This window comes from Ostrea edulis, chromosome 5 (genome assembly GCF_947568905.1).
Source record: "Ostrea edulis chromosome 5, xbOstEdul1.1, whole genome shotgun sequence".
NCBI classification, from domain to species: Eukaryota; Metazoa; Mollusca; class Bivalvia; order Ostreida; family Ostreidae; genus Ostrea; species Ostrea edulis.
Genome location: NC_079168.1, coordinates 12,931,590 through 12,956,933, shown reverse-complemented (window position 1 = coordinate 12,956,933; position 25,344 = coordinate 12,931,590). Strand labels below are relative to the sequence as shown.

General features: G+C 37.2%; 1 long non-coding RNA gene and 1 pseudogene across 4 annotated transcripts; both read left to right on the top strand.

Moving 5' to 3' along the window:
* The first annotated feature begins 4,291 nt into the window (after positions 1-4,291).
* Positions 4,292-14,111, top strand: LOC130054528 (uncharacterized; annotated as a pseudogene).
* A 313-nt stretch (positions 14,112-14,424) lies between these two features.
* On the top strand, positions 14,425-23,107 carry LOC125655188 (uncharacterized). Of its 4 annotated transcripts, XR_008803409.1 has the most exons (4): positions 14,425-15,093; positions 18,762-18,811; positions 19,050-19,201; positions 20,991-23,107. It is a non-coding gene; the product is annotated as an uncharacterized LOC125655188 (long non-coding RNA). The 4 variants fall into 4 exon arrangements; XR_008803406.1 differs by having other exon boundaries at positions 18,762-19,201; XR_008803405.1 differs by lacking the exon at positions 18,762-18,811 and having other exon boundaries at positions 14,697-15,093.
* The last annotated feature ends 2,237 nt before the right edge of the window (positions 23,108-25,344 follow it).

The window sequence follows — 25,344 nt, the reverse complement described above, 5'->3', positions numbered from 1 at the left end:
TTTGTAGTTTTCTTTTGTTATAAATTCATAAATATACCAAAATAAAATACAGCAGTTTCAATTTACATTGACATTTTTAGGGTTCAGAGGTCATAGATCCCGGTTCGAAGCAGACATTTCAATCATGGTGAAATCAGATGAATGTCTCAGAATAGATGGCTAGCTCTGTAATTTTTGCAAATGATGGCAGATTCCGCGTATACGATATAGTAACTCAGATATATATTTAATCATAGCCGACAAATTGAGTAATCGAGAAATCTTTCATACTCTTATGTACAATACTTCATCCAATCACATCCATCAATTGAAAACTGATACATGCGCAGTATCAGTACAACATGGCCATACTGCTACCACAGTACCTTCTTAGAGACAGGTTAGTGTTTGGAAAGTTCAAATGTCACAATACGTTAAGAGGAGTTGAAACTCTTCGTTGGAATTCATTCAACTTGGGCAGCCTAAATCCAAAAACACAAGTACGAAATGAAGTCGCCCTTACATTGTCTCCAGGTCACCGAGTCGATGGTGTAAGGCGAATAGTTATTGTGATAGTCATATTCCAAAATGGCCCGTTCGTTTTAAATGAAGAAACAAGTAATAAATAACAATTTTCAAATCTTCACTGGGATATGAAGAGGTCGGATCATGTGATGAAATCCCACGAAGCCTGAATCATAAGTTGATTGTATATTCAACATAGTCTCGAAGGGATCTGGGCTAGAATAGGTCATCAATACGCCATGCGTGTCGTAAGAGGCGACTAAATGAGGCGGTCCTTCGGATGAAACTGCAAAAACCGAGGCCCCGTGTCACAGCAGGTGTGGCACCATAAAGATCCCCCTTGCTCAAAGGCCGTTAGCGCCGAGTATAGGCCTAAATTTTGCAGCCCTTCACTGGTAATGGTGACAGTCATATTAATCATGATCTATTTGTAGAATAATCCTCCGATAACTGAATCCTCGCGTCTTGGATAATAGATCCGCAAAATAAAGTTGTAAGAGGTAGGTAAAGCAGCGACATAAGCTGGTGTCGCTGAATTCCCACTTTTCAATATGAAATCCACTCTGGCTCTCCCCCGTACATGTCACGATAAAATCGGGAGTAAGAGTCAGAGGAATCTCGGATTATTGATTTAGCGGACACATTTATGTGTAATGATTAATTATAAAAATATCAATTCGCGCAATATTGACGCGGTTCTAAAATAGCAATATTGAGAATGGTTGTTTCAGAGTACAATCAATTAAAAATGAATTATTTTTATTTTTGAAAGATGCAGTCTCATAACTGCAACGGTGTGTGCATACAAATTGAATAACGCGCGTTACGAAAACAAAAATAATGATTCATTGGTTTTATTAACTTTCTAAAACCCCATTTTAATATGTGCATTTTTCATATATCTCAAATCTCCCGCCAAATTCTTTGGGTAAGTAGTGATTAACGAAACAGCCGCAGAAAGCAAAATATGACGTCATAACGAGAGAAAAAAAAGCGCAATGCTGAAAAAATTTAATATTCAAATTTTTGAATAGATTTTCAATATTTATAAACATCAACTACTTAACAAAGTTTACAATCTGAACTGGGTTTAAACAGTTCAAATCTATCTAACTATAAACAGCGTAGGATTAGTCACTATAGGTGCTAGTCAGCCATATTGTCACTTCGAGAATTTGAAGTACAATTACTGAAAGGGGAATTGTTGAAAAATCCTGCACTTGGATTAATTTCTTGTGTTTGTTCGGTGATATTATAAACCACATATTAGAGGTAAGATCAACTTACATGTATCTGACATAGAATGAAACGGAATGGACAACAAAGCTTTGTTTTCATTCGGCACATATGTGGCCGAGCACAGGAACTGCATGGTAATTTTGTCTGTAATAATAATAGTAGGGGTCTTATACCATACCACCCCTAATAAGGGGTAATAATAATTTTGTCAGAACCGATAAGTTGTTTGGTATAAGACCCCTATTATTATTATTACAAAATCACCAGTTGAACCGTTCCTGTGGGGCTGAATGCAGACGACATGCTCTACAGTGTTCATACGCCAAACAAAAATAGTGATTCGGTCTTTGCAGTTAAAGGCAAATATCCTTTAATTTTCAAATGTATTTTATCACAGGATGAAAGAGTAAATGTAAATATCCTCAAATGAAATGTTTTAAAGATCAATAATTTGTTATTATTCAATGACATGTTGTCACCACCTTGACAAGGGTATATAGAGGGCACGAACGTCAACTCCAAGTAGAGATTGGATTAGCAGCAAAAAATGCCTGCCGAAATTTACAACGCACTTGTCAGATATTTAGTACCGTTCCTTTAACAGTTTTATCATTTACCTCGACTTACATTTCTTTATGTTCTCCTTCACTTCGTTCGTCGGAATATAGATTTTAAGACAACATGATTCATGCATAGAAATGAAGCCCAATAGAGCATTTTATTACATTTTCATTACTCTTCTTCATATATATGTTAAACACATAAATATACACACCCATGTAAACTTTTAACGTCTTTCCTTGATCTAGCGAGCTGAAGAATGACTCGAACTGCACGCATTTGCCATTTATACTACCAAACCACGTGACAACCCTAACAATCACCCAAACACTATCCAAGCATAATAATAATGATACATGCCAACTCCAAAATGGGAAATTCTCTAACTTCATCTTTCATGTACCAAGAATGTCTGGCGAGCTGAATCATGAACCGTCACAGACATCCTGTCTGTATGGGATGAATTCCCACCTAAGATTCCCTGCCCCGATCAGTGGTCACTTGGATCCTCCCTCCCATGACTTGGTGAGAATAGGGGCCCCAACAATGACATGTAGCTCACCAGGATGTACCAGCAATAATTACTGGATGTATGTATGAAATGTGCAGATAACGAACAGTGATCAAACTCCTAACTCCTATAAGGAAATTTGTCTGATATATAATCTTTTTCTATGTTTCGAACTTCGATTATTGTGTTTCTATGGACATATACATACATATGACCAAATATCCTGATGCTACCGGGTAATACAATTACAGAAGGGGATGTAAGTCCTCTATGTCCCCTACATTGATGAGTATTCGTTCTTTCTTATCTTCAATCACTAGCGCCACATCAGTCCTCCTATATTACCCGTCTTGACTGCGAGATAAGAGAACTGTTAAAAGTTCAGGCGAGCAAAACCACGATCTATGATGATACTCATCTGCTTTCTTGATCTGAAAATCTCGAGTTATTTTCTTGAAATTTCTGATTTAAAAGATGTGAACTTCTTTAGATTGCACCTTAGGCCTTCATTATAAATCACTCATAAAATTGATTTCACCTTTTAATGTTAGCCTCGCAGTTAAACTAAGTTGCTCGTTCGTGCTTTTAGATGTCTTTATACCCCGCGAATCGGTCTACTGTCGACCCACCACCCCCCTCGATTTTTTTGTTATATTCCATTTGGTCATCAGACCTTTCATCAAAGCCTGTGTTGTAGTCACCAAAACACACGTACACAAATACATCAGACACTGTAATAAACAGGAAGTAAACATTACGTTGCATTATGAGATTGGTTTAATGAAAGTTTTGATAAACTAATGTGAGTTTAATAAAGGTTTTATACAACGGTATTTAATTAATACATTAACTAATGTCACATTAAGGATAGGGTTAATGGCATTTTAATTCTAGGGCAAGCGCGATAACCCTTGTATCCTTGTTCGCTGTCAAAACATTCTTGAGACCACGGATTTCATATATATTGCACAGTATACATTGCACAGTATATGTCCCGTGGGGATCCAGGTTAGAATAGGTCCTCAGTACCCTTTGCTTGTCGTAGAAGGCGACTAAATGGGGCGGTCCTTCGGATGAGACCGCAAAAACCGCGGTCCCGTGTCACAGCAGCTGTGGCTCAAAGCTCAAAGGCCATAAGCGCCGAGCATAAGCCTAAATTTTGCAGCCCTTCACCGACAGTAGTGACGTCTCCATATGAGTGAAATATTATCGAGCGGGACGTTAAACAATATTCAATCAATCAATCAATGCACAGTACAATCAATCCCCTTAAAAACACTGATTTATAGATCAAAGTTGCAAGAAGCAGACATCTTGAAGAGATTTTCAGAAAAAATTCAGACGACATAAATATATCTGCCACCCAAAACAGGAAAAAGGTGTAACTCTAGTAACGAAGGGAACAGGCCGAAACGCAAAACTAGACTACCAAGGCGTTTCATCGAAACAGTCAGCCAATGGACACAGCAAGCACACATGCCCGACAGTAACAACGGACCGGACGCGCCAAACCATCAAGCTCCGGTACGGGCGCTGAACAAGTGGTCCCGCAAGTTTGCGTACCTTCAGTGGATGGTGGAGATGCTGGTGGACAGGGATTGGCCAGTCAGGGCCAGTTACGACAGGCAGGTACGAACATTGATTTTGGCAGTAATTTACACGCTATGGGAAGTAACTACACTCATCAGTCGGGTTTAGGTTGTAATGTTGAAAGTCAATGTATTGGGGTTCTCTTGATTGGGAAACAGGTGCAAGTTAGTCGCCCATCAACTGCGCTGAGTATATATTTGTGACCCCGTAGGCAGTCACGTGCCCATAGGTATCCGAGAAAAAATATGGATAGGGGTTCAAATTAATTGGCATTGTTATTGAAACAGGCCCGCGACCTAAGAACTGACCCTCATTGCGCAGGAGAGCTTGTATTAAAAAATAGCCAGCTTGTTATTGAAAAACAACACTTGTAAGCTATAAACAACACACACACTTGGACAACTGTATTCATTGTCTACATGTCTATATACCTCGAGAAGTTCCCTGGGAAAGCTCAAGAATTGATCAAATGCATGCACAATATTAGATTAGCTGCCAGTAGACAAGGGCATTTGGGTTGGTCCAAGTATGACGAACAATTCCGCTTAAAAAAGGAGCGGTAGCCTACATCGTCATGGGGGGGGGGGGGGGGTCCATTTCGAGCTATGGCTTATGTTCATAACACCGGTGCATTGTGAACAACCTACCCCATTACCATCAGAAAAAGGAATTACATATGGGTAATGTGGGAACCAGCTACTCCTTTCGAAACACTCGAGGGCCCCGTAACCATGCCTCATATTGAGGGACAATTAACCAGCAATCACTAATGTCTTAAAGGTTTGACGCGGCCATGGCACGAGCGGGGCTCGAACTCACAACCTCCCGGCTAAGAAGCGAACGCTCTGCCACTGAGCTGCCGCGATCGGTCATATGATAGTAAATCAAACTTACCAACATACCAAATATCAAAGGCCTATGTCAAAACACACACAAAATTTATTATTCAACCTTTGCATAAAGGTTAAGGTCAATAGTCATAAAAATGGCACGCAACACACTGTCTTATCATGAAATTCCAACCTACCACATATCAAAGGCCTAGCCCCAAAAACTATTGTTTGACCTTTATATAAAAGGTGAAGGTGAAAGGTCATCACAAATGGCACGCGACACATTGTCTTATCATGGTATACCCACATACCAAATATGAAAGGTCTATGTTCAAAAGATAAAAAAGTTATGGTCGGGACAAAAATGCCCCAAACATTGTTATTGTGACAATAATAGACATGTACTGATTTGATTCTTTTTAATTAACTGGTCGATTGTCTTCATCTACATCGTATGTCAACATAATGTCTCTAAATATTTGAAAACATCTTTGACAGATGGATGGTTGTGGAGATGGGGCTTTCTGTAGCAGCAGTTCTAGGTAGTACTGTTGTACCAGCAGTTTTAAAAGGAAACAAAATCGATGATCACCGGCTTCATTTTGACCACAATGGAAGGTTTTTCGCACATGAAAGGTAGGGAGAATTTGGCACTGATGGACTTGAAATTGTGTTTGGCTTTCTCTAAATAGATTTCATGGTTGATATTTTGTTATGTTTACTGTGTAGAGATAAAATCCCACCAGTGATGTCTCTGAGGAAAAACGTCAATAGCACATTGACTATTATGTGTGAGTATTATTTGGATGGACTCTCGTATATCTCAGTTCAAGGAACAATAGTTACCGACATCCATGAATAAATAAAAATCAAAATATTTCAGATTTCGAAACGCATACAAAGATTGTTTTGTTTTGCTGTTTTCCGCCACACTCAACAATTCTTAAGTTATCTGTGGAGCCCAGTTTTTATTGGTGGAAGAGAGAACCCAGATACAATGTACCTGGGAAGAGACCACCGATCTTCCGAAAGTAAACTGGGATACTTTCTCACTTATCGGTGCGAGCGGGATTCGAACCCGCGCCGACCAGAAGTGAGAGGCCGTGTGATTTTGAGCGCGATGCTCTAACCACTCGGCCCATACAAAAAGAACTTGTGTGCAATGCTTATGAAGCAGGAAGATGGGAATGAAGAAATTTTGTTGTGCAACCTCCAAACGAAGACTGAAACTATTAGCCTGAGACGGGGGGGGGGGGGGGGGGGGGGGGGGGGGGGGGGGGGGGGTTGAGAGAATTTTTTTAAAACCAGATTTTATTTAAAGCTGTATGGTCCGAATTACAATATTTTTTTTTCCATCCCGTAAAAACGCTATTAAATCATCGCACGTATGTAGTTATGAGGCTGTACGACATATCATAAATTATTTCACCTGTTTTAACCCAAATTATTTGATTTTAAATCGATGTTTACAAATAACCGCGTCACTCTGCCATTGCAAGTGACAGTCACGTGACCATTTCAAACTTTCAGACCATCAGTGGGCTTATCTGTGTAAATCTGTGTATTTTGTTATAACAGTACCGTACCATAAGTTTAATAGAAATAAAAATATCAAATAGCTCTTAGTAATTCGTTGTTTTACGCTCTTTCAGTCTTAAAACTAGACAGTTGGGTATGAGTTAATGCATCATGTTGGGATTCCCCTGACGCACGTGGGTCTATTTATAGACGTCTATGATTTATATATGTACACACTTTATTTACTTTCTAAATAATATTCGCACGGTTTTCTTTTACATGCAGATGTTTTCAAGCATGTAATTAAGGGAAAGTTAATAACTTTATAAAGTAATTAATCTGCTTTAAAGTAATTATGTACAAAAATAATATATGAACATCGGGTCATACAGCTAGGGAATTGCGAAATAAAGTTTGATAAAAATTAATCAATTCTTATGTTGTTTTCTATGATAATTTGACTTTTTTTCTTCATAGATAGATATACAAATTGCTTTTATATTGTTATATATAATATCATTACCAGTCATTTAAAATGAGTTTTTCCTCTAGGGGAAATCAGACGTGTTATACACACATGTATTAACACACATTCGATAACAAACACCAGACACGTAGAATCGGGGGAGGGAGAGGCTCTCGTCAACAACTGACAATGATATATATTTTTCGTTATTTTCTATTTTCCATTCACTGGATGACGGACTCTCCCACTATTTTTGAGTCGCTGAACATATCAATTAGCAAACCAGAAACAATAAACATAACTTGCAGTGTTTTTACCTTTGTTGATTTTAAAGTTTTTACCAAAGTTACAAGTAGTGAATCTTTAAAGGTTTTTACTACCGGAAATCAAATGTTGTTGTCATAGTTATCAAATCATCAATGATTCAATGCCCTCGCAGTCCCAGTGTAATCGGCACCAAGTTCATTATCTAACCCAATGAAATAGTTCTCTAATTATGCATTCATTTCTTAGGTGTACATTGTAGCAGTATGAGCCTTATAAAGTCTATAATCTGTTTTATTGCGATATAGTACAATATCAGTATTTTACTCTAGCATAAAAACAGTTTTGAGGCAGTGAATCTCCTCGTTTATAATATTTCTTGTCAAAAAGAATAATTTGAAATACGATCGTTGATCACTGAAACGGAATGAAGACAAACGAGGGTTGGGTTGGATTTAAAAAAAAACACCTTACATTTGTAACTATAATATGGGAAAATACATATGCTATTTATATATGCTGATCAGCCTGTGACTCACTGTAGTCAACTACTTGCTGCATTTCAATGGTTCTAATATGTTGTACGGTGTGACCGTTGAGACGAACGAAGCCCATTAACATCTTGCAACACGACTTTTATCCGCCTCTTCATTTAACGCGGGAAACATAATGCAGTTACAAATTGTGACGTCATATTAGCTGCAATTGTTTTTTCTTCTTCACTCAAACCAAGCAAAACCAAAATGTTTGAAGCTGTGAGAAAGCTTGTCTGGAATTTAAAAACGTTTATATGGTACTTTCTAAGCAATCTAATTATTTTAATTACGGGTTTGTCAATGAAGTATACCGCAGTGACGGCGACATTTTTTCGGAAGCATTATGGGTGATACTCATCTTTTTTCAGCTGATGAAGAGCAAATCACGTGACTCATATGTGTAATCATTGGAGCGATCTCGCCGCGTCGCTTCGCGACGCGAGCTTCGCTCGCTAATAATACTTAACCGCATCATACTGACGACCTACACACATAGACCTCGGAGATCGGGACGCGGGATAATTATCACTTCCATGCAAGTATAAAATAATTATCTTTTCGGCATTCTCTCTCGGATTTACAAGTGCCGGATTTACAAGTTGTATAGTAATTACAAGGTCATTAATATATATATATATATATATATATATATATATATATAGAGAGAGAGAGAGAGAGAGAGAGAGAGAGAGAGAGAGAGAGAGATTCAGATGGTGGTTTCACATTCGCTCTACGGCTCTTCAGTGGAATTTAAATTCCACTGAAGAACCGTAGAGCGAAAACGCTTTGGATTAAATGTGAAATCATCATCTGATCCCCCCCCCCCCCCAGGACTTATTTTATTCTCATATATATAGATAGATAGATAATGACGTCATAATACGACGTTATGAAGTATCAGGACAAACAAAAAAATATCTAATAGGCCTTATGATGTAAACTAGACCACCGCTAAGCTAAACAAAGTACTCTGAGTTACACTTTAAAACACTGTATTGGAAGACTACGAAAAAGAACCCGGAACAATACAATAATGGTACAATTCAAAAACTGATGGTCAAGACCCAAGGCCAGAATTAAACGAAAGACGAGGTGTACGACTCCGTTCAATTGTATTTTATCAGGTATTAAATAAATTAAGGTGAGTCAACCAATGAATACGCGTCAAACGACACAGACACACGAAAACAATAACAAACAAATGAAGTGTGTGGGGGCGTTAAGACAAACTATGAAACATTCAGGAAAAAAGGTATACAGGCGGATCAAGATAATGCAGTGGATATAATGATACAAAACAGCACTAAATTCCAGCAACACTCGATACCTAGAAGTGTCGGATCCACATAGTGGATACAAAGTCTGACATTAAAAAATTATAAAATGCACCGATATGAACAACGACAAGAACGTTTCGATAAGTCCCAGGGAGACCTGTCCCTTCCTCAGGAAAAACGAAAAAGTTTCACTAATAAAAATATAAATAAAGGAACGGGCGAACACGGACCCCTGCACGCACCAGAGTTGGGATCAGGTACCAAAGAGGAGTGAGCATACCCACCGTGAGCCCGATAAGATAAGTCGTACGTTGAATTAAATTTACCACTAAGTTAAAACTAATCACTGTTTAAGAATAAAAATATTACGTGCAAGAATCCGGAACAATACAAAACTGATATGATTTGAAAATTCAAGGCCGAAACGAAGTTAGATGAGACAGAAATACGTAAAAAGATTCAATAATCGTACGATTTAGAAACACAAGGTCACATACTCAAGGCCAAACGAAGTAAATATGAATTACACGTTGAAACACTGGAAGATTTTACGTGAAAGAATCGGAAACAATAAAAAAGATGGTACAATTTGAAAACTTAAGGTGGACACCCAGGGCCGAAACGAAAGAAGATAAGTTGTACGTTCAATGATATCATTTAAGGCATTAAATGAATTTATATTTGTTCGTCAGCTCCGTGAAATCATAACAGTAACAACCATCTTAATTAAAGGAATGAAAATGGTCATTTTACAAAAATACAAATTCAATAAATGACAATAAACATATACAGTTGGCAGAGCGTAGCTAGGTTTGAAATATTTGTAAGCAGGGGATCTGGGGACAATTTTCGTAATATATAATAAAGATTTAACGATAATATTTGTAAGCACGTGCATATAGTACTACTGTGTATTTACGCCACTGGTTGGAATAAATAGACTAGGGACAATAGTATGCCTAAAAGCACCGGTTCAGTAAAAAAAATGTTAGACTAGAAAAAAGCATACATTTTACATGATGCACTTGCATTAAAAATACAATACGGATGACAAGGAAGTGTCCCTGAGTCATAATAGAAATACACAATACAAACACGAACCGTTACATGCAAAGATATGTACATGTACTAAAAATTCTATACATGTATGTAGGCCTAATATTACATCATATGAAAACTACATAATTTAAAACATATATACATGTACCACAAAATGACAAGATGGGGCTTCTAAATAAATAAAATTAAGGCGAGTCCACTGAGAAATACGAGTTACACACAAACACATACTTGCATGTATTGATATCATATAGCCCCCCCCCCCCCCCCCCGAATATCTTATACCCCTGTCACAGCCACATTCTTCACCCCCTGTCATTTATCGGCTGCAAATGTAGTAAGATCTAACGTGAAATTCAATCATGTCCATTAACGTCATTTGGATTGACAAAATAGTGTTCAGTTTAAGAACGAGTGTGTAGTTAAGTACATAAAAAGTGAAGATAACGAACAGTGATCAATCTCATAACTTCTATAAGCAATACAAAATAGAAAGTTGGGCAAACACGGACCCCTGGACACACCAGAGGTGGGATCAGGTGCCTAGGAAGAGTAAGCATCCCCTGTCGACCGGTCACACCCACCGTGAGCCCTATATCCTGATCAGGTAAACGGAGTTATCCGTGGTCAAAATCAGTGTGCCAAGAACGACCTAACAATCGGTATGAAGCGCGTCAGACAGCATTAGACCCAATGATAGGTTGTATTGACGAACTAGATCGTTATATCGACCATAGAATTTGCAAAATGCTGACTTCAATCGAGACTGTTGAAACCCTGTACCCTCAACTTGTTTGTCAATAGGTTGCCTCGATTTAAAAACTGACCATACGCAGAACAAGCTCTTGCGTATCGAATCAGTTGATAGATATATTTATAGATATTCAGGTGTAACCCAGGCGGATACTGGTGTGATAATGATTGTCAATACATTGGTGAATTTTGTTCTTTTATTGCTCAACTCGAGACATACATCTTATGACATCTAAAGGTGTGTTTAGGGTCGTTGTCTTGTTGAAATCGATGTTCAGTTCCAACAAAATTCTTCTGTATAAATGGCATCAAGGTATCCCTTAAGATACAGTCTGTGTAAAATTCAGAATCCATGATTCCCTCAAAAAGCCGGATTTCTGATGCCCCTTTCTTGCTAACTGCGGCCCATACGTGGATCTTTAGTGGGTGCTTCGGTTTGGGTAATACTGTAGCGTGGGAATCTATCTTTCTGTAGCTGCACATCTTGTTTTGGTTCAGCTGAACTGAACACTCATCGGAAAATATTACGTTTTCAAACTTGTCATTGGATGCAATAAGTTGCTCACAAAATTCCATCCTTTTTACTTTGTTAGCGTGTCGAACCATTTGTCCATAACGGGTTTCAAATGGGTGAAACCGGAGGCCTCAATTGCCCACTTCATTGTAGACAGTCCGAAAGTGGCACCATCGTCTTTAAGAACTCTGTGAATATCTCTGCTAGATAAAGTCGAGTCTTTTGATAAACACTCTTTGATAATGTTTATCTCTTTCGCTCACACTAGCTGAAACTGTAGGCTTCATAAAATCGCACATGTCGCCAAATAGACCGATGTTGTATTTATGGATCCAGTACGAAATTGTGTCCCTTGAAACTGCGAATCCTAAATCACTCATCCGCCGTTTAATACCTGCTACTGAAATACCATCTTTGTGAATCCGAATAATCTCCAGCTTCTGTACGTGTGTCACTCGTCCCATGTTCGTATGCTGTGTACTGTTTGTGTTATCCAACGACTATCGAGTGCTGACGAAATGTAGAGTCAAGTGACTTGAGAACACAGGTGTGGTGTACCTGTAATACACAGGGTCTGGAGGGGTTCTAATTGTTTTATTATGTGCCCGATTATCTATTGCGTGCTGGGATCAGTGATTAGAGTACACAGGAAATACGGTAGACGGCCAGAAAAGTTATAAGACAAAAAATCACGATGGTCATCAGCGTGTACTTTTGACCAGATAGGATTGAAAGGCACAGGACAAAAAGTCACAAAGATGACTGTTCATATCACATTCAGCACTTTCAGTTCAAACACGTACACACACAAATTAAGGTGTTGATATAGCAATTATTATATTATTTCACTGAATGCTGGACAACTCGCCCTCAAAACAACTCGCCCCTCTAAGGACAACTCGTCCTCTCTCAGGAAAGTTTGAAATTTAACTAAATAATTTCACATAAAAAATATGATATATTACTGTAGGCTGATTTACTTTATTTTTGTTTTTAGGAACAAGCTTTTTTATTTACCTTTTTATACCGATATAAATGCAAAAACATTTAACGATATCTTGAATTATTTAATTTCGCATTATATTTTCACTACGAGGCTTTAAACTTATTTTTTGGAATTTCAGACAAAATCGGGAAAGCCAAAAGCCACGGTTATTGCTGTAGGTGCATCGCCTCTAACAAGTCAACCCGATGTGGAGTTGGAACTTCCACCCTCCATACCACCATCTGACACGTCTTCACCAATAACACCAGTGAGGTTCAAACCATACCGACCGTCCACGGCGAATGATGACTTCAAAGTGGCCTTAATGAAAGAAATGGCGGAAATGCGGCAGTCTATATATCTGTTACAGAAGAAGACGGATGCGGCAAATCGCCGAGTGTCAGCTTGCGAATCTATGGTGTCCGGATAGGGCCATTTGCAAAAGCGTGACTGCGCGTTAGTCACAACACGCCGTCACGCCAACAAGCAACGCGCTTTCGCGCTCTCACGCCAACAAGCAACGCGCCTTCGCGCAGACAAGCAACACGCCTTCGCGCTCTCACGACAACAATCAACGCGCCTTCGCGCTCTCACGTCAACAAGCATTACGCCTTCGCGCAGCGTTGCTTGTCTGCGCGAAGGCGCGTTGCTTGTTGTCGTGAGAGTGCGAAGTCGCGTTGCTTGTCTGTGCGAAGGCGCGTTGCTTGTTAGCGTGAGAGCGCGAAGGCGCGTTGCTTGTTGTCGTGAGAGCGCGAAGGCGCATTGCTTGTTGGCGTGACGGCGTGTTGTGACTAACGCGCAGTCACGCTTTCGCAAATGGCCCTATCCGGACACCATACGAATCGCTGCTGAGGACTGTTCTTGGGAACACGAACGTCATTGTCGACATTGCCAGGAACATCAAAACGAAAAAAAAACCCAGCAAGTTGCCAGCAGCGATAACAATACCGTGTGCGATGTATTTGCTGATGTTCCAGAAGAGTTCCAGATAACAGAATCGCGACTCAGAGAAATACAACGGGATTCAAAAAATGCTGGCAACTTTGCTGTAAACCTTGCACGAAAACTCTGGCCTGAACTATTCGGGGAGGGGAATCTACGCTGGACATACAACTGGTATGGCGGAGGGAAACATAACAAGCAAGAACTGGACCAAGTAAGGAAGACTGCACTCAAAAACTATGTTTGCTATTTTTATCCAGAGTTCAAATCTGAGGACGTTTGGAGAGAGAGGATTGTGACGAGGATCAATGAGTCACTCCGAAGAAATGACAAACGAAGCAGGAAGGAGAGTGCAAATACAAGTCTGTTGGATTTATCCATCCCGACAGCCGAACCAGCTTGTCCTGACGACGTGTACGATTCCACAGACTAAGACATCGTGCTGTCAAGTGTGAATATCATGCCCATGTAAATTCACACATTTTGTAGAACAGTAAGAAAAATGCACATACATGTATACTCAGCTTTATTATTATTATTAAATTATGGAAAATGAAAATAATATATATAATATATTGTCATTATTGCTACAATGGGCTAAGTAATGGTTATCTTCTAGCATCCGAGTAATATTCACATTATCTGATAGATTTTTTCAGGAATTTAATTCTATACATGTATTTGTATAACACAAATATTAAAGTAGGAAAAGGATTAAAGATTTGCATTAGCAAACTCTTTATAAAATGAGAGAGAGAGAGAAAGAGAGAGAGAGAAACTATTTATCATTACTGACTGGGGGGAAAACCGGTCACAGGTATGTGTATATCTGTTACATAACAATTCCTGTCTGCTTCAACGCCTATCTATGGAAAGCCATAGGGGACCCCCAGGTCATGTTCTATATATTTCATTGTAATTCAATCCTGACCGGTCATGATTACAATCCTGGCCAAGTCAGGATTGCAAACATGACCAGCCATGATTTTCAATCCTGGCACATCGTATCCTGGCCGGTCAGGTTATGATTTCAATCCTGGCCAATAACATGGTCATCCAATCGATCATGGCCACCCAAACCTGGTCGGTCATGATTTAAAACATAACCAAGCCAGGATTGATAACCTGGCCATCCAATCCTGGTCATGATTTTCAATCCTGGCCAAGTCAGGATAACCTGACCATTCAATCCTGGTCGGTCATGATTTCAAACATGGCCAAGTCAGGATTGATAACCTGGTCGGTCATGATTTTCAATCCTGGCCAAGTCAGGATTGCATTGCGCCAGGATGTATGACTTCCAAACGCAGTCAAGATTTCTCAAGCGTCGCCAAGATTGGCCTGGCCAAGTTGCATGTTCGAATGATTCAAACAAAAAAACGCTGTCAAGATTTCCCAAGCGTCGCCAAGATTTATTACCCAAGATTTTCGGTGATGAAGATTTATTAGGCCAAGATTTTCAAGGATTTAGATTACATCCTTCTATCTGCACATGCTGCATGCCGCTGCACTGAAGACTCAGAAGTTATTGTGATAACAAGGTGGGTGGTTTGTGTTTTTCTTTCAGTTATATAGATCAAGTCATTATGTTTTTACATCACTTTCGCCTTAAGTGTATTTGATTAACCATTACGCTACTCTCTTAAAGAATAATATAATAATGTATGTGTGCCTATCGAGGAAATTCGAGTCAAAACCAAATTCGTTCATCTCATAATTTTATAATATGTTGACAGTGCTACCGTTTGAGCGAGCGCAGCTTCTTGTATGTACATATTTTGTAATGTTCATGCTTTGATCAGGTTCAATTTAAACAATATCTATTTGCCAAATACTCATGACATGAATTTTCTCTCAGGGTTTTATATAAAAAAAAATCATTGAAACATGTATGTACATGAATGTGACTGAAATATTTTTAAGCTATATATACATTTTATTTCTACTGCCTTCACTATGACTTGCTTAACCTTTGATGCACGACACTGCTCTGGACTGTATGCTCTCAGCAGTCGACTGCCTCTACGTATTTCTTTTTTTTTATTCTCAAATCTTTTCAAGTTACGAATTGTATGATAAAAATGCCCAAACCTTTCAAGTTTGTAAAATTGGGTTTAAACAGCACTGCCTTTGAACATAAGATGCATTTCAATATAATGATAATTTAACACACACCCCCACCACCACCACCACCACCACCATGCGCACCTATCTGATTTTTAAAAAAAAAATGAAATTCATATGATAATCCCCTTGTAGCAATGGTATGTTCCAAAAGAGAAAATTAGAACAATATTAATTTATAATGAAGCAATCTTCTTAGGGTTTTTGTTACTGATCCCAGCTTCACACCAAAGCACGTAGGGGGGAAAACTATACAGAATTAAATTATTTCTAATAATCCTTAAGCGGTAAAGAAATTGATAATTTACAAGCATTCATTACATTTAACTTTATAAGCTTTCATCAAAAATAAATAAAAACCTCATACATGTATAGACATATAATTTACACATCAATGCAGCCACTGATGTGTATTCCAAAGGGACTCAACTTGTCATACTGGTCTAGAAAATAATAAAGGTCCTGAATGCAACAATATTAATATGATACAAAATATTTGTCAGACGAGTCAGATTGCATGCTCAATCTTAATTTTGATACTTGTATATATATTTGATAAATAATTTTTTTGTTTTTGTTTCAGTTAAATCCTTATATTCCCTGTCTAACTCTTAATCTCAGAGCAGCCTTTACCTGGTCATAATTTGAAGAAAACTTCTGTATATCACAAGGACTAAGACTTCTTGCCCATTGACATGACTGATTTATTTAACCTTTAAACATATCCCCAGGTCAGGATTTGAATTGCTTAAATCTACCATTAAAGTCATATGCTAGATAAAGATCAAAATTAATACATGTACTTACATAGTAATATTGAGCGGACAGTATATTCCTATGTCCAGTTTGACCCTTGACCTTTGACCATGTGACCTCAAAATCAATAGGGGTTATCTTCTTCTAAAGATATACCAGTGTACCAAGTTTGATGACTGTCAAGCAAAGGGTTCTCTAGACATTGAGCGGACAGTATATTCCTATGTCCAGAGTAGATTGACCCTTAAACTTTGACCTGAAAAACAATAGGGGTCCTCTTCTATACTCATAACCAACCCATATATTAAATATTATGATCAAGTGAATGGTTCTCAAGATATTAACCGGACAACATGTGGTCTACCGACCAGCCAACAGGTGCAAAGTAATATGCCTCTCTTCTTTTAGGGGGGGGGGGGGGGGGCATAAAAATGCACTACCCAAATGGTACCAAATAATTTTTTCTTATTAGAAAATGCATTATATTTGTGAAAAATGAAAACATATATTACCTACGTACAATGTATCTATATATAACTCTTAATCTAAAGAACATGTCTGGTATGCTTCTGTCTGGTTTCAGATGCATTTCAAGCTGAAATAAATGTATATAAATAAATAACTATAAATCTAACTGCTTAAAAAATTTGAATTTGAGAAACTTTCATAATCATAAATTATTACAATGCTTTCAAATTATATCTTGATAGACTAGTGCACTTACAGAATTAATCTCAAAACTATGTAAACTGATCTTAATTATCATGATTTAAGTTCTACATGCTCTGAGAAATTTAAAAAACAATGAAGAATGATATTTAATAACTCATCCAGTCAGGGTCATTCAATGATACTGGACATTCATTTCTAGTCTGTGACTGGATCTAGCCAAGAAATAGTCAAAATAATTCTTCCATAACATTGAAGGTCCAAAGTTTTTTTAAGGTCACTTGCTATCTGTTTTTGTCTGTCGCTGTGCATATGTGCAGGTGTGTGTCATTTGTAAACTTCTCACATTTTCAATTCATTCTCAAGAACCGCTGATTAAAACCTGATTTCAATTACACTTGCCACAAAGTATTCTTAGGTGAGGGGGATTCTTTTTTTTCTTCTTCAAATGAAGGGTAGTGCCCCCTTCCAAGGAGAGATAATCAAGAAAAGGTGATGTCATTAAAAATATCCCTTCTCAAGAAGAGTTGAATCTTATCTGAAAGCCTCCTGACATACAGAAACTGTAGTGTAAATTCTTTTTTTGTGTCGCCTGCGTTACACGCAGTGGCGACATATAGGGATCACTATCCGTCGTCTTGCGTCGTCGTCTGGCGTCGTCGTCGTCACAAAAAATTTCTGTCACAGTTTTCTCAAGAACCACATGGGGCAACTCCCTGATATTTGGCACAGAGCATCAGTGTGGCCAACTGTATTGTGTAAGACATTTTCGAATCTGTTGCTTATCAACTTCCTGTTTGCCGGGACTTAGAATTTTTTACAGCAAAAAAATTTCTGTCACAGTTTTCTCAAGAACCACATGGGGCAACTCCCTGATATTTGGCACAGAGCATCAGTATGGCCAACTGTATTGTGTAAGCCATTTTCGAATCTGTCGCTTATCAACTTCCTGTTTGCCGGGACTTAGAATTTTTTACAGCAAAAAAATTTTTTGCTGAAGATTTTATTTTATGATTAACTGAAGGACAGTATTTTTATGTACAAAAGGACAGTATTTGTAATTCCCATACTGAAGGACAGTATATGTGATTTCAGAACAGCACTAATTATGATTTTTCTTGAGAAACAGTAAATTGGATATATAAAAAGACAACAAGACTAAGCAGTAAACCCAACAGATAATTACTTATGGTTATTACCATTGTCTTCAAGAGCACAGTAACAGGTTGATACTTATTTTCAAACATATGTTTTCATTCAGTCTACATTTAATAAATATCTTAATTTCAAACAGATTCTCCCAAAAATTCCATTCCATAATAATGTCTCATCTTTCAATTTCAATTAAGTTATCGTTAAAGAATGTTTAGTAATTCTCAAAACCTTTAAAAGGAGTATTAAACTGACAAAAACCATTTGAATAATTTACTTTTTCAACATTATACGTGATATATTACATATAGAATGAACTACACATGTCTTCCGGGGAAGACTTAATACTGCGTTTTAAATCATGGCCCCTGGGGGTAGGGTGGGGCCACAGAAGTGGATCAAAGTTTGACATAGGAATATATAGGAAGAAATCTTGTAAGATCTTCTCAAGAAGGCTATGGCTGGCCATATTAAAATTGGGAACATCCTTAAATTGTTCCGATTCCAGTTTGTTCAAATCAAGACCCCCAGAAGTACGATGGTTGAAATATTACATACGTAAGTTTTTAAAAAAAAAAAATTGGCTATATATCACAATTATTGGCTATATCGAATCTGTTATAACAATGCAAGCATGACTCCTATTATATCATCTGTATAGTTCATTTATTTGAGCATTATAACCTGTGTGATTGATTTTCTATTTTGAGGTATGAAGTTAATGAGTTCAAATTAAAATACAGCATCTGTGGACTGTGGAGCTAAGAGATTTTAATATTTTCCTGCACATTTTCAGGACTCTAGTTCAGTATTGTTACATGCAAATTATCAGGACAGAATTGGAGGAAGTGAAATTTGCTTGGAATAACCATCGGATCAGGAAGCAAAAAATGGGAGATGTTGTTCCTGGGATTCCAGAATTCCTTTATCATGTTCCAGAAATGTTAGGTTAGTTTATTTTGGTAATGTGATACGATTAAAGAGTGAAAATTTACCTCTCTTTTTGGAAAGTTGATTGTAAATAAAACAATCGTTTTAAAACAAAAAGAAATCCGTTATTAGATAAGACATAATACATGTAACTGCTATTCCATGGTAATACTTATTTCAAAGAAACAGCAATATGTAGCCTGATATGTTATCCCTTTCTATCTAGAGTTCATACAGTAAACCTTTCCTAATACATGTATGTACAGCACCGATTCCAAAGAAATTGGTTAGATTAGTCAAGACTCTGAATAAGACAACTAAGAATTCTTAAACAATTAAATTTACTGATTGCAGAAATGAACTTTAAGTAGACATCAAATTAGGGAAAATGTTAGAATACACAATATTTGGATTTGACATTTTTCACTGATACGTATCTCATGTATTCAAATTGAAAGAATGTAGAATATTATCTCTAGATTAAAATTGTACACTAGACACTGACATCAGAATATGTAATGGAGACTTTCATTTGTAATGTTTGACTATCTGGCTTTGTGCCAGATAAGGCTCGATGTTTGAAGACAGGAGATAAAATAAACACTTTTAAAAACAGCAAGGTCACAAATACTTTATCGATTTATTCTTACTTAACCTTCCTCAACTTATGCTGCATTGTAAGCTTTTCCTACATGCATATTTATACCCCCCGAACGAAGTTCTGGGGGGTATATAGGAATCACTCTGTCTGTCCGTCCGTCCGTCTGTCTGTCTGTGCAGATTCGTGTCCGGGCCATAACTTCTTTGTTCTTTGACTTAGGCATACCATATTTGGCACACAGGTAGATCACCATGAGACGATGTGTCAAGTGTATTCATGACCTTGACCCTTGACCTCAAGGTCAAAATTAAAGGTTTTTACAATGGATTTGTGTCCGGGCCATAACTTCTTTGTTCTTTTACATAGGCATACCATATTTGACGCATGAGTGTATCACCATGAAACGATGTGTCAAGTACCTTCATGACCTCTATATGACCTTGACCCTTGACCTCAAGGTCAAAATTAAAGGTTTTTACAATGGATTCGTGTCCGGGTCATAACTTTTTTGTTCTTTGACATAGGCATACCATATTTGACACATGAGTGTATCACCATGAGACGATGTGTCATGTACCTTCATGACCTCCATATGACCTTGACCTCAAGGTCAAAATTAAAGGTTTTTACAATGGATTCGTGTCAGGACCATGACTTCTTTGTTCTTTGACATAGGCATATCATATTTGACACATGAGTGTATCACCATGAGACGATGTGTCGAGTACCTTCATGACCTTTATATGACCTTGAACTTTGACCTCAAGGTCAAAATTGATTATAGGGTTTTGACATAGTCATACCATAAGACATGGGTGTATCACCATGAGACTATGTGTCATGTACATTCATGACCTCTTTATGACCTTGACCTTTGATCTCAAGGTCAAAATTATAGATTTATGCCATGGATTTGTGTTCGGACTATATCTTCCATTTTCTTCTACAAATGCATACCATTTTTTTACACCCAGGAAAGAGGTAATTTATACCTATTAACAACACCCTTTGGGAGATTGGGGTAAGCGGGGGGTATTCTTAGTGAGCATTGCTCACAGTACATCTTGTTACATTTAAACTGTCTCTTAAAGTTTTCGTTATTGTGTACCCTGACAGAAGTCTGAATCTCCAGCCACTAATTTGTAACTTTTTTATATTGAAAAAATCTGTTTTCATTACATCTTATTCTGTTTTACTTCTTTCTAGGTATTCCAGTGTAAAAATTATATCCATCCTCTAAGTGTGAATGACGAAAAGTTTAAGTTCCTAAAGGACCAGTGCTGTTTTAAAAATGACTTGGATAAGGACATTCAAGAATCTCTTGATGTTATATGCGACCATCACCGGCCTTCATCAGTATTTGAAGCCAAAGCAATGTATATTTCACTGAAAGATATTGGAACAGTATATTTATCAGTAATTTATGATGTTTTGGACTTTATGGCAATTCTGACAAGTTCAAGATCACCGACAGAATTTTTTAAAAATAAAATCCAGTTAATGAATCTACAATGGATAAATATTGGAATTTGATACTTCAAGCAAAGATTAATATGAGCTAAAGATATTTTTTCGTTTTAACTTTGTCTGAAGGTAATTCGGACAAGTTAAGGTCTTAAGGCAAAAAGTGTTAATTTCATGTCAGTCCCATAACTTTGTATGGGGGATACTCTGCAAGTTTATATTGCATATAAGATTACTTATGACCAGAGAGTGTCTCATTATTTATTTTTTTGTAACCAGGGTGATTTTGGCAAGTTTGTGGTCACTTGTAGAAGTTTGTGAGCTCACAGTGCCTTTAGTTTTTTGTATTCTTATTATTGTTATATGACCTCCTGGTCTTTTATGTTTCCATGTTTTATTCTATGCAAATTTCACTTCTTCCCATACTTTTTGCCATACTCTATTTATGTGTCTTAAGTTTTATAGACAATTTTTGTATTTCTTTTTTGTCAGTATTTCAATAATTTGACCTTTCATTATGACCATCTATGAAAGAAATTATGTATATTATGGAACAGTCTGTGCGAAAAGGTAACCCGACGATTGCCTCCAAGTGATCACTGTAATTGAAACTTTGTGTAAAAACAAATTTTCGTATTGTTAAGAGTGATTTTCTTCAGAGAAAGTTTATTTGGAGATTTTAGATTCTTTATGGTGATTTCTCCCCCCCCCCCGAGAATTCTATTGTTGATATACTTTTAATTATTAGTAGGAAACCGATGAGTGATAGCCTACTTCATATGAGTTAACTTCCTAGTTTTTATACGCCCGTCAAAGACAGGACGTATTATGGTATGGCGTCGTCCGTCAGTCTGTCCGGACCTTGTGGGCAGGATACAGACTGAACCATAAGCCCTAGGACTTTACAACTTGGTACATTTGATCACCATGATGAGAGGAAGATGCCTATTTTTTTCAAGGTCAAAGGTCAAGGTCATAGGTTTACTTAGTAGGAAAACCTTGTAGGTATACAGACCGAACCGTTGGGGCTAGGAGTGTCAAATTTAATACGCATATACCTTATTCCAAGTGGAGGAAGCCTATTGTTTCTCAAGGTCAAAGGTCAAGGTGGTTGTAGCAGGATACAAATGAAACTGTTGTGGCTAGGAATGCCAATACTTTTCTTTTTCAAGTTTAAAAGGTCAAGACTGTTAGATGGCATGCTTCACTTGATAATTTGGTGCCAAGTATAGCTTGTGAACTTCCAAGTTATACTTTATTGAAGAGAAATTTCTATATAATTTGAGATTCTCCTGCAAAAAAAATGGTGATCTGCCTCTACAAAAATAGTTATGTTCAATATTTTTTACCATTTCAAACTGAAACTAATTACTGAAATAAACACATGAAATCAAATTGTATTGCATTTCAGTATACTGTACCTGTACTTATACTTTAGCACTAACTGTTTCAAGCAAAGGTGTGTGGTATATTAGCATATTTATAAAGTAGCGCATTCTAAGGCTATCCCTCTTTATATCTTGATATCCATTTCTACAAGCATAATAATGAATTAGCTCAAAGAGGACAGTGCTAACTTCACTAAAATATTAATCCCACTATAATATGTTTTCCTAGAGCAAAATCTACGAGCGTATTATGCCACGTTGGCGTTGCTCTTGTTATACCATCTTGACCTGTCACTTAGTCATCTTGAGTTGTTCCCCTTTGATTGTGCTATGATTTTTATGTCGATCTAGTATATCTGGTTGTTGTGACAATAATAAATTCTTGTCTTGTTATATGCAAGTCCTCAGTCAAGTTGTATAACATTTTGCTTGTTTATTTATTGATTCAAATGAATAAATGTATTAATTTTATGAACATGTGTCTCATTCCAATTAGTATTGTAGATTGACTTCTATTAAGGTATTGGTAGGATGAAAGGTGAAGATAACGAACAGTGATCAATCTCATAACTCCTATAAGCAATACAAAATAGAGTTGGGCAAATACGGACCCCTGGACACACCAGAGGTGGGACCAGGTGCCTAAGAGGAGTAAGCAATCTCTTGTCGATGGGTGATTGGTCACACCCACGGGGAGCCCTTTATTCTGATCAGGTAAACAGAGTTATCCGTAGTCAAAATCAGTGTGCCAAAAAGGACCTAATAATCGGTATGAAACATGTCTGACAGCACTTGACCCAATGATAGGTCATATTGACGAACTAGATGGTTATAACGACCATAGAATTTTCGGAATGCCGACTTCAATCAAGACTATTGAAACCCTTGTAAAACTTGTTTGTCAGTAGCTTGCCTCAATTTAAAAACTGACCATACGCAGAACAAGTTCTTGCATATCGAATCAGTTGAGAGATATAAACACCATATACAGGTGATACTGGAATATGCAGGATCTGTGCAAAGATTTGAAAAAAAAAGGGGGGGGGGAGTAGGACAGGTTATTTAATGATGCTGTAAACATCCTTTTTTCACTGGGTCATCATTTTGTGGAATCGCAAATTTTGTTCAATCTGCAGGTAGAAAATTGCAGATTTTATGATAATTACTGTATGTCTTAAATGCACATCAAGTATATTTGGAAAAGTTGTTTCCACAGTTAAGATTTTACCTATCATGATATTGTATCAAAGTCTAAATTTGTTGAAAGGACTCTCATTATATTATGTTACATGTACCTACTGTGCAAAACATGAGATGCCTCTTGGACACCAAATTAATCATTGAAATTTAAAATAATGTAAAGTGATCTTGCTGTCCGCCTTGGCTGCAATGATGTAGCCCTATCTGATTCTTTTTATTCCGACGCTTCCGTGATCCTCTCCCAAAATAAAATTGGAGAGGGCAACATTATTGCAGCTATGTCTGCCTCAGCATTAGAAAAATATTCTAATATACCTACTTTCAGAAAGCTTCAAGGGCTTTAATAGCAAAGCAGCCTTCCATCACATTATCTCCATGCATATTTTCATACATATACAGAGCTTTTTCCTCGCAACATTTCATTCAAGGAACTGTTTTTTCATAGAACGAGTCAAATGTCCACTTTATAATTAACACTGTTCTTGACTTTAGTCCCAGGATCAATGACATTTTTTAGCTGGCTCGCAAACATCTATGCAATAGACTAGAAGGTCAAACAACTCTGTTATAAAGATCTTGGTTATAAGGAATGTCGGTTATAAGGAATTTTTCATGATTCCTCTTGGTAACTTTTTAAAATCTTCCTTATTTGGATATAAGAATCTTGGTTATAAAGGAGGAGAAATTTGAGGTCCTAGTGATTTCCTTGCAACCAAGTTTTACTGTACTCATATTGTACATGACCTGCTTTCCTTAGTAATTACTTACACCTTAGAAAGTTTAAGAAATGAGTTTGTAGCACTTTATTTGTAAATATTTCAGCTCCAGTTAACCTTTCACTGTTTTTCTTGTTACTTTCGCCTGCACAAGATATTTTTGTCGAGTCACTCACCAACTCTTTTGCAAGTTGAAGACTGAAAAGTCATACGATACATGTACTTTTGAATTGAATTGTCATCTTCACCAGCAAGGATGCATGTATATACAGACCAGTTACTGCAATCCTTTGCAGACTTTTTTGAGGATACAAACAAGAAACTGATTTAGTTTTAACAGCTTAGCTCTCCAAATATTATCTGAAAGCTAAATTGTAGCATTTGGATTGGTAAAAGAAGATTGAAACTAACATAGGATATTTCCTTACAAATAGTGGAAGAAAAGAGAAATCTGAATTTTCATAATTTATTTCTATACATGTTAAACATTATTCAATTAAATACCCTCATTTGTATTTTATGAAGATGAGGCTTGCACCATGAAAATGAAAACACTTTATACAAAAGGCTACTTTGATTTAAGATTTACAAAAAAACAAGAGATGTTTGTAAAACACATATGCCCCCCATGGTGCAAAATTGAAAAGGGTTATACACACACACATCATTTAATTGAGAGTAGTATCATCAATTCAAAATATTGAGCAGACAATATCTTCCTATGTCAAGAGTGGATTGACCATGTGACCTAAAAATCAATAGGGGTCGTCTTCTCCTGAAGACGTACCAGTG